At 47.1% G+C, this 10,198-nt stretch overlaps 1 protein-coding gene across 2 annotated transcripts in view; it reads right to left on the minus strand.

Moving 5' to 3' along the window:
* zmiz1a (zinc finger, MIZ-type containing 1a) overlaps positions 1–5,718 on the minus strand; it is a 98,574-nt gene extending 92,856 nt beyond the window's left edge. For both annotated transcript variants that reach the window (XM_062401018.1, XM_062401017.1), the window contains exon 1: positions 5,452–5,718. The gene's annotated coding sequence lies outside the window, so the exon portion shown is untranslated. The remainder of the gene's footprint in view (positions 1–5,451) is intronic.
* Positions 5,719–10,198: the final 4,480 nt, after the last annotated feature.

Genomic DNA, 10,198 nt, shown 5'->3' on the forward strand with positions numbered 1-10,198 from the left:
TGCTCCATAGTGCCTACATTTCACCATTTGCCCTCCATGCATGTGAAAGAATGAGCAGACACTGTCCGGCTCCTTCCTCGTCACAAAACAAGGACGTATGTATCCCTGGAGGCCGTGTTGGAGACCATTCGGCCGCCTCCGGAGAAACTCTGCCATCGCTCTCCATCTCCCACACAACCTCCACCGGAAAATCCGCAGCACCCTGTACTCCGAGTGCCGACTAGACAAGAGGCTGTTTATAGCACAAATGATATAATAAACAAAGCATGTTATCTTTACAAAAAGATCCATTACCGGCTACGAGCGGGGAGGATTAGCATCACGCTGCGTGGAGGGTACGTGAAGTGGATGGAAAATTAGCCTGCATAATCCGGAATCCCCTTTAAAAAACACACTGCAGTTGTCTGAGCACATAACAGGTTCTAACTTATTGACTCAACCCAACAGGCGCACTTCTCTGGCGGACTGGTTGTTCCAACAGCTGGCACGAACTCAAGCGCTGCGCACGCTGCAGGAGAGCGAGCCAGAGCGCCGCCCTGACTCCTGAGCGGGACGTCTGGCGAGTGAACCCATGTGGGACACTGGTGTAAGGTGCCCCTCCTGAGGGCGGCTGCAGTCGTCGGCGCTCTGGCTTGCGGGCGTGCACCGGTGTCAGGAGATACAAGGCAAACACTGCAGATCAGTACTGAAACCGTAAACCCACTGACCCAACATGAGGAGGGAGAGGGGACTAATTAGTGACTGTACTTACAACTCAAAGGAGAGGGAGAGAGAGACGAGGAGAGGGGAGGGAGGGAGAGAGCACACACAACGCACACACTCACACACACACACACAGACCACGGCAGTTGCAGGATGAGAACAATGAGTTTGTTTAGCTTAAACAGGATTTATATGCCAAACAGGCACACGCCGACGCCACTCACTCAGACACACACTATCTGTTTTTCTCTCTCCATCGCTACACCTTCCTCTCGCTGCCTCGCCGACTCACGGCTGAGACAGGCTCTGTGAGGATTTCATCAGCAGTAAAAAAGAAAGTGAGGGTAATTGCTTACGATGGTGAGAAATCCTGAGTGCAGGCGGCAGCGGTGGGCGAACGGATGGATGGATGGAGGGAACATTTTGTTCTTCCTGTGCGGGCTTCGACGCTCATATTGTTCCCGGTGAGGCCGGGTGTCATTTATGATTCAAGGGCCCCCAGCCTCTCGGCGGATGGGAACAGGACATGGGCCATTGTGACGTCCCCTGCGCTCATTTCTCAAAGAACATCAAATCAAACATGCATGAGACGGTGACAGAGGTGGGCCAGCAACTTCACTCTCCCACTCGGCACTCTGCTTCACTCCCTCATCTCAGGAAGAAACAAAAACACACACACTTAGAAGACTGCATGTTCCTGACGTCGGGAGAGCCCAAGGTTAAGTAAGAGCTCCACCGAAACAGGAATGATATTTTGCCTGTGTTACACCATTTAGTTAGATTATTGACAACAGCACAACAACGGGCAAACAATGCAAAACCCTGACAGGGCCAACCTGTTTCATACACTCAGACATTATCTGGAATTTTAATGGATGGCGGGAAAAACCCCGGAGAAACTGACCAGGAGAGTTACGTTCTCACGCACATGCCCCCTCCAGATATTTTCAGAAGAATATCCAGAGTTCAGAGTTTTGCGCTAAAGACTCAGCAGTGACTCCCCTGACAGTCTGAGCCACCTATGGAGTTGAAAACCAGCCGTGTGTCAACCGCACAACCAGAACCACAGCGCCTAAGCTTTGCAGCATGAGGGACGGTGGTGAGAGGCATGTGGCATTGAGGTTGTCTTATCCCTCGGCCTCATGTTGGTCAACTTTTGGCTCTCCGCACCAAAACTGATGTCATGCAGTCAGCCAGCATGCAGGATGAGTTACATCTGCTCGGCGCTTCATTTTCTCTGTATTACTTACACTGCAATTACCAGGTTTTGACTTGAGGAGAGTTTTAGCTGAGGACTTATGGGTAGAATTACAACGCCGTTTAGGAAGTAGTTATGTGTCTGACACGAGGGCACAACCTCAGCTCAAACTGAACCCTTTAAGATGTAACTCCCTCTAAGCCCCGACTCTCAAAAATTAGGCTTTAAAATGCTCCGAGGCAACACAAGTTTTCCTTATTAAAAAGACTGAAATAGGCACTTTGAAAAACAAAGGCTCAGTTTAGATGAGATGCGCTGCCAAGTCGAACCGCAAGTGAGACGGAGCAAGCAAGAAGAAGAAAGGCTGACTTTAGCTCGGGACATGAGTAGGTGGGCTCGGGCTGACGGCGAGACACCAGACTACAAGAATCCGTGTCAGGCGAACAGGCGGCAAGGAGTGTTTCCCAGCACTCCTCCAACCAACAGTTAGATGAAATGTCAGGGCTGTCAAAACATTGATTAGCGTTCGCCAGGTTTTAAACACTTAGCCGGCTGCAGCTGTGCCAGCACACAGTAAACAGCGGCAACTTGTTAAATTGCTGAGTAACAAAAAGCTAATTACTCAGACACCAGTAATTAGTTGTTTTCATACGTTGAATCAGTCTTAGTTCGCTCGGCATCGCGCAGAGGTTCAGAGAGGCCGAGTTAAGGATGAACATCGCCACCTCTCCCCTGTCTGGGAATATTAGCTGCAGGTGTTAGAAAACTTGTTGCAGCCCGATGCTGTTAACAATGACTGAATGGTGAAAGACATGTGAAGTTACGAGAAAACAGATTCAAATACCCAATAAAGAATATTGTCCTTTCTGTTTCCATCAGCGCTGGCTTTGTGAAACATCAGTGTATACTTCCTAATGTTTAGCGGAAACTTGTATGACTGCCAGAGGATGTGCTGTCGCTGTTTTCAAACATAAGTGTAAGTAAGTGTCTGTGTCATTTATTGTGGACATTCTCCAGAGCATCTCCTGCCTGTCCCCAGGTAAAAAGTCCCATAATGTCCAAGTGAGTCAGCGCAAAGCAGGAGGGGGCCCGTTGATGACCTTTCTAGCACTCGACAAACATAAAACTGAAAAAAACTAAAATAATACAAATATTCCAGGATGAAAAAGAGGTGCGTTAAACATAGCAGACACCAGAGAAGACGTCAACTTGGAAAGACAACAAGATTAGAGAGTTGTTGTTGATTTGGGCCCACGCTGCTGTTGATGTGCTGTAAGCAAACAAACGCGATCTCCTCAAACAACGGTACGTCCTGTCTCCTTTATGCTGTGCCACCCGTCGCCTGGACGCTCCAGAAACGTCTGTGTTGTTGTGCACGTCTGAGCTGAGAATCTTCTGCTGCTTTCTTCATACGTGAAGGCAAACGCCAAAAGAAAGTTGGAACAGTTGTGCAGACATTCTCCGGAGTTTCATGTCGGAAAACGGCGTCTGTCTCTGTTTGAGATTTCACTTTACCGGCATCATTCCCTCCACATTATGGCAGCGAGGCCCCAGACACCCCCGTCTGCGTGAATGTGCACTCGCATTTGCAACCAGCACCGTGTTAGACAGCCTTTGAAATCACCTAAATTTGATTTCAATGTGTGTCTACCAGAGCCTTTAGCCTGTTTAGTGAATCAGACACTCTTTCTGTCTTGTCTCACAGCCCGGCCGGCCGGCTGGCTGGCTTTTTTGCAGAGAGGCCCCAGGAGGGACAACAGAAGGAAAGAAAACTCTCACACACGCACGCACACACACACATGCACACAAACAACACACACTTCCAAGTTTCTAACAGTTGCAGATGGCTTTAATTCCTCGCCCTCTTTCTTTCACAATTTATCAGGTAACCCACTCTGAACAAGCGTGCCTTCTTTTCATGCTTTGCTGAGATGACATCACGTTTGCTCTGGTTCTTTAGGAGGAGGGAAAGGAAAAGGGGGAAAAAAAGAAAAATCTTCGAACAGCACTAATTAATGTGGCTCGGCTGACAAGTGTTGCTGCTGAAACAATTTCATTACATCACCGTTTTAAATTACCGAGAAAGGAGACATTAGAGGGAGCACCCAATTCAAAAGCTGTTTAACGCGCTGACATGCAGGGAGTGGACACAAAAACATGGACACCTGCAATCCAATGCAATACTCCTGCAATAAATACTTACTGTGCTGAGCCTGTGATGTTTAATTTGAGTTGAGAGTGCGTCAGGTCTCTGAGGGAATGGGGATTTTTAGGGTGGCTGATGCCAAAATGTCCTTATTCTTATCTGACCTGAAGTTAAGAACACAGGGCAGATTGGGGAGGATATAGATTAGAGGTTGTTGAACATTTGTAGGACAACAAAGATCAACTCAACAATAACAAAACACTGCTGATCTGCATCTAACCACGGCTTCCTTGCACTTTTAGCACCTCCAGAAGTTTAGATGTCCTGGTGCAGGGTGCAAAGCACGACAGCCTCCTCCTCCTCCTGCTGCTGCTGCTTCTCCACCTCCTCATCCCGCCTGGAGCCCCCTTTTCCTGGTGCGCTCTGCCCCGGCTGGCCTCACATCCAGACGGGAGGAATTTAACGGGGTGGGTCTGCCAGACTTACTTAATGGCAGAAGTAGCCTGCAGTCGAGTGGAGCAGCTCACCACAACCACCACCTCTCAGCTGCAGGGAGACTCCAATGTGGCCCTGCTGGACTCTATTTGGGGGGGGGGGGGGTCATGTCCAAGAATCCAGATGTGTGAGCTGGACTGTTTGCAGGGATGCATGCATGCACTGGAGGTTACAGTGCAGGTACATTACTGCAGCGTGACATAAATATCCACAGCTGCATTGAGAAAGCGAAACTTTACTTGACTCCCATTCATTGGTGGGAGCCACTGGTCTCTGATCAGCACAATCAAGTGTTATCAGTCATCAGCCAGGAGGGGACATGTCACTGAAGCGGTGTGGCACGCTGCTGCCTGACAGGGAAACACATGGACGTGTCTGCTAATTGCATTACAACAGGTAGGTAACAGGCTTGGAGGGGAGTCAACAAGCCCAGACACACTGTTAGCTAAGTGACACACATTCTCAGTTTAGCCTCCACACGCAGCCTCCAGCTGATCCACGTCCACGCACAGACACGATCAACACAAGCCCGCCCGGTGCCTCCACGACATGCGGACACCCCGTGTGGAAGTGAACCTGCACACACGCACCGACTCTCGGCTCCAGAGCTGCGGGATGTGCCGCGCGCACACACAAACGGCTGGATATTACGCTGAGCTACCGCTCGGGCAGCCGGAATCTGAACCTCCACCTCCAGCCACTAGCCAGCCAGCCAGCCAGCCAGCCCCGGACAAGGGTTCACCAGCGGCTGCTGGAGGTTCCTCAGGGGTCAGCCTATTGTTAGCAGGTAGTGTGTGTGTAGTGTATCTGTGTGTGTGGTTGTGTGTCCACCCCCCCGTCAACGAGCAGCGTCCGAACCCCGCTTCACAACAGCGACAGCACAGAGAAATAACCGCTCTCCCAAACTTACTTTCAGCTCGGACCTCGGTGGCAAATCCGCGTATTGTTCCTCCACAGAGCCTCGTGTTTCCGCCGCCGCTGCGCTCCTCCGCTCCGCCGCTGCCTCCACTCCACAAAGACCGACGTGAGAGCCCCGGAGACGGTGCGAGTCAGTGACTGAATCAACTACCGTGGAGCTCCGCAAGTTGAAGTGTCAGATTACACTGGCTATTCACTTACCACGGAGAGCAGAGCTGCGAGGGCCGAGCCGAAAACACGCACCGGAGCTCGGGGAACGCGGAAGCGGAAGGACGCCGGAGCGTGGAAGGTGGAACTGCGCGCTAATTGGCTGCTAACGGCAGCAGCAGAGGCTCCGGCTATTGTCTGGTTCTCTGTCATCAACACAGAGGTGTTGTCTCGGTGTCCCAGCCTGTGAGGTGATCACACCAGCACTTATACTGGTTCAGTCAACAGCAGCTTATACACTTGATAACATATATTATTATTATTAACAATACAGTTAGATATATCGTATGTACAATAAATACATTATAGTTATATATAAAATATAGGAAAATATATTTATTGTAAAATAGTTAAATTAGTAGTTATATGTCTAATTTAATGTATTAAATTATGGTTTTAATCATATGACAGTTATTATCTCTTAAAGATTTTACTTTATTGTTGAAAAATGTAACTTACTTATTTGTGCTGTACTTACTTAAAAATGAAATCACATTACACTTTTAAGTTCATCAACAACAACAACAATAATAAGGATGATACTAATTACAACCATTGTTGTTATTAACGTTATATATTGCATTCTGATTTTAACTCTTAATATTATTTTAATAAAATTATTGTGACATTATATTATAACTTACTAGTCGTTCTATTGCAGTAAGTAGTGATATCAGAATATAAACGTCTCCATTATGTTTCACTTCCTTTTGTGTGTGTGTGTGTGTGTGTTTGACTAGTGTGTCGGTGTGTGTGTCGGTTTGTGTGTCTGAGCCTGTGCAGCCGGCCCTCCCCCTCCACCACCCCGCTCCGCTCCAGCAGCTCCGGCAGAGGTGCTCCGTGTTTTGCGGGTGGCCGGTCTCCGGTGGAAGCCTCGGAATAACAAAGACGTGTTTGAGAGCAGGCTGGGCTGAGCGGTGACGTCAAGGAACAATGTCTCTCCCCCCGACACACACTCACACACACACACACACACACACACACACATATACATACACTCACTCTTCCCTCTCTCTTCCTAGTCAGGCAAGGCTGAACTGCCCAGAGGGAGGGAGACTCAGCTCAGCTCTCAGTGCATCAGATAGAATCACTCACTCCTCATGCTGTGGCTGCACACACCATGTTTACACAGTTTTTTATTTTGTGTAACTCTGAACATTTTACCAAATCAAATAATTATATGAAGTCACTTGGAATAAAGCGTCATAACAAAGCAGGCCCTTGTGTGAACTTTAAAGATACCTGGTTTCCTGTGGCTGATCATTTTAGATAGGCCCACAGGATCGTCAGTATAGGTGACAAGATTAGGTCTGTTTACAGGTAAATCACAATTTCCCCTCACACAATGTTGTCAGTCCAGGGGTCAAATTCCTGTCAGCGGCTTCTGGCCCTCCCTCCCTGCTGGATGGGAAGGAAGGGCCTGCCATCCTTTTAGCTTCCTGCCTGCAGGGCTCCTGACACTGATGCAGTTGGAGCCTGCACAGGGTATCAGCAGCGTGGGGGTGGGTGGGGTGTGTGTGTCTCTATCACTGCGTCTCAAGGACACCCCAGCCCCCTGGTCGGAGCAGCTATCCACACTGATCGGGACAAATGGGACCGGTGACATCACCAGCTCTGGCAGTCACTCATTTTTATTTTCGAGGGGGCCCGTTTCTTAGATGGAGGGTGGGTGAGCCGTCAAAGACACAAAGCCGTTACCTGTTACTCTTGATCTGACTTTCTTTTGTTTTATTTTCTGAAAATAGCTTATGGAGTTGACCCGTGTCTTTGTCCGGACACTGCTTCTGTTATTGAAGTTTTTCATGTGTCACATTGCAACAGACACACTGATGTTGACGATTCCAATATGCAGGGACTTCCTAAAATCATCAGCGACCGATCTACGGTTGCTTTATGCCGTTTTGGTTTCAGCCTGATCACAATATGACTCTGTTCCGCATCATCCATCAAGTTATTGTTTTATACCATCTAAAGGCGACAAGGCCTTTTAAGGGGTAGCAGGGTCCTGCAGCTGTGCCGGGTCATTCTGAAAATCTCCAGTTCAAAGAATGGCTCGTGGTCAGAAGTCATCGTTTTCATAGCGAGGCTTGCGCCCCAGCTTCTCCAAAATAATACGGCCAGATGGCTGCCAACAAGATGGATGGACTGTAGGTGGGATGACTTCAGCTTGAATTGGCTCTGTGTATTATTTCATACGAGCAGTATTTCAAAGAGCTGAGCGTATGCAGAAAAAGAGAACAAAGAAAAGTCTCAGTAAAGCATGCTCCGACAAGGTTAATACATATTGCATTGTGTTGGACTGGATCAAATTAAAATATGAAGTGTTTGTTCAGACCATTAAAACATCAGGGATGATGAAGGCCAGACTTGGCTCACGACTTGTGTTGGAACACAGGATGATGTGTGTTTCTCTCGGCCACCTTGCTGTGGGCTTTCTGCTTGTGACAAGGCTTTTCTCTGCAGAGGCAGCAGGGGGAGTGATGGATGCTGCTGGGGCTTCATGTAGCTACATGATGGAGGGAGACTTTCAGTAGTGCTGACATCAGCTCTCCCATTCACACTGAGGTGTGGTGCTTGTTTACTAGTTCTATCATCAAACAGAGAGTGACTGAGCCACTGATTGATTCTTCTCTCACACAGAGGCAAAGATCAAGAAGAGGAAAAGAACATTTAATTTTGTGTAAATGTGTTTTACCCTGGGCACTTTGGTGAATATAATGGTGATCAAGGATTAACACTAACCTCTTGATGCTGTATAGAAATTATTGTGAAAAAAAAAGACAACAACTACAATGGCACTCAATAGACCACACATCTCTGTCAAGGCCCAACAGTCCTCTTAGGAAAATACATTTAAATCTGCTGGATCCAGGTTTTATTTTCACAAAGAATCAGTCCCCTCAACACGCCTTTTGTCCCCTTTAAGGTCATTGAATTATTCTCTGGGGAATTGATGACAATCTAAAAAACAAACATAAAAAATCCCGCCATATCTTGTAATATTAGAGGATGTGAAAAATATATTTCTGGATCTGCCCCGTTTTCCAGATCTGCACTAAAATGTAATGGCTTCGTTGTTGGCAAATGTTCGAACCCTCCTCTGAGTTCTGGTTAAGTGTTTGTTTTTGCATGATCCTGCTGAAAACAAACAACAAACAAACCATTGGACAGTAGGGAAAACACAACCTCCTTAACCTCCTAGTAATAATAATGATAATGATAATAACACTGATATTAAAAACCATCTTAAGTCTAAGATTTATGATGTGCTGAAAAAAAAGAATTTAATGCAAAGTAGTTACACCACATCAGCCGTTGTGTTGACCATAATGAATCATTAAATGGCGCTGCAGCCACCATCTTTAATGAAGTTCACAATATCTTTGTGAAGATGATTTTGTGATTCAGTGATTTATCTTAAAGTCCAAAAAAAAAGAAAAAAAGATCAAGTAATCTGGTCTTTTCTGACCCTGCTCAACAACAGTGTTAATAAAATAAATACAAGGCCAAACAAGGATTAACATCTTACTTTCTATTTAGAAACAAATGTGATTATAAAAGTGGTTGCATTGTGTAAAAAATGGTATTTGAATTTTAAAACGTGACTCCAAGAAAAACTTGTTTTGACTTGATTTTCTTTCAATTGACAAATTGCATGATAAACGTATCAATCCAGACCTAACCTAGAGTTAATGGCCACACTCCAGTATGAGCACATGATCAATAGCTTGTTGTGATTGAATTAAATGAGCACTGAGCCCCCCCCCCCCCCACAAAAAAAAAACAAAACAAGTGACTTTTGTGTGTGCGAGCTGATCAAACTGATTGAGCGGCTGACTGATGGGGGGAGTTAATATTTGGGACAGGCTGAGAAGATGTGGGGCAGTAAATGGATCACCTCCTGCGGAGAAAAGCCAGAAGAGCACTATTTTAAAAGAGGACGGGAGAAGTCTGCTTGAGTACACCATTGATTGTCTCAGGCTGCGAGAAGAACAAGGAGCTGAGAGTGAGAGAGACGGAGAGAGGGACAGAAAACAGATGATGGGACTGCTGGCTTTTGGAAGCTCGGACAGCCATTTACAAGTGCACTCGCTCTCTCTCGCTCTCTCTCAGACACACACAAACACACTGTTTCTCTCTCTCGAATGTTTTCTCCATTTCTCTTCTGTTTTTTCTGCAGCGTATGTCGTCGGAGCGGTGGCAGATAACGCAGACAGCCGGGGCCCCATGCTGACTGGCCCGACTGGCTGTGGGGAGCACAGAGGCAATCAATGAGTGCTCACAATAGAGTGCCAGCATTCAGATAGCTAACAGCTCCCCGAGGCCATGGGAGGGAGGTGAAGAAGGGGTTGGTGGAGGGGAGGGGGTGATACAAGGAAGGGAATGAAAAGAGAGAAAAGCCAGGGGAAGGTGCAGGGTGAGCAGATTCCGTGCTTTAACACATGGGTGTCACAGGATGTTTCCACGCCACTGGTAGAAATAAAGAAGATATAAAGCGCACATTTCCTCATAGCTGCTTATGCTCAGTGAAG

Source organism: Platichthys flesus, chromosome 12, assembly GCF_949316205.1.
Source record: "Platichthys flesus chromosome 12, fPlaFle2.1, whole genome shotgun sequence".
Taxonomy (NCBI): Eukaryota; Metazoa; Chordata; class Actinopteri; order Pleuronectiformes; family Pleuronectidae; genus Platichthys; species Platichthys flesus.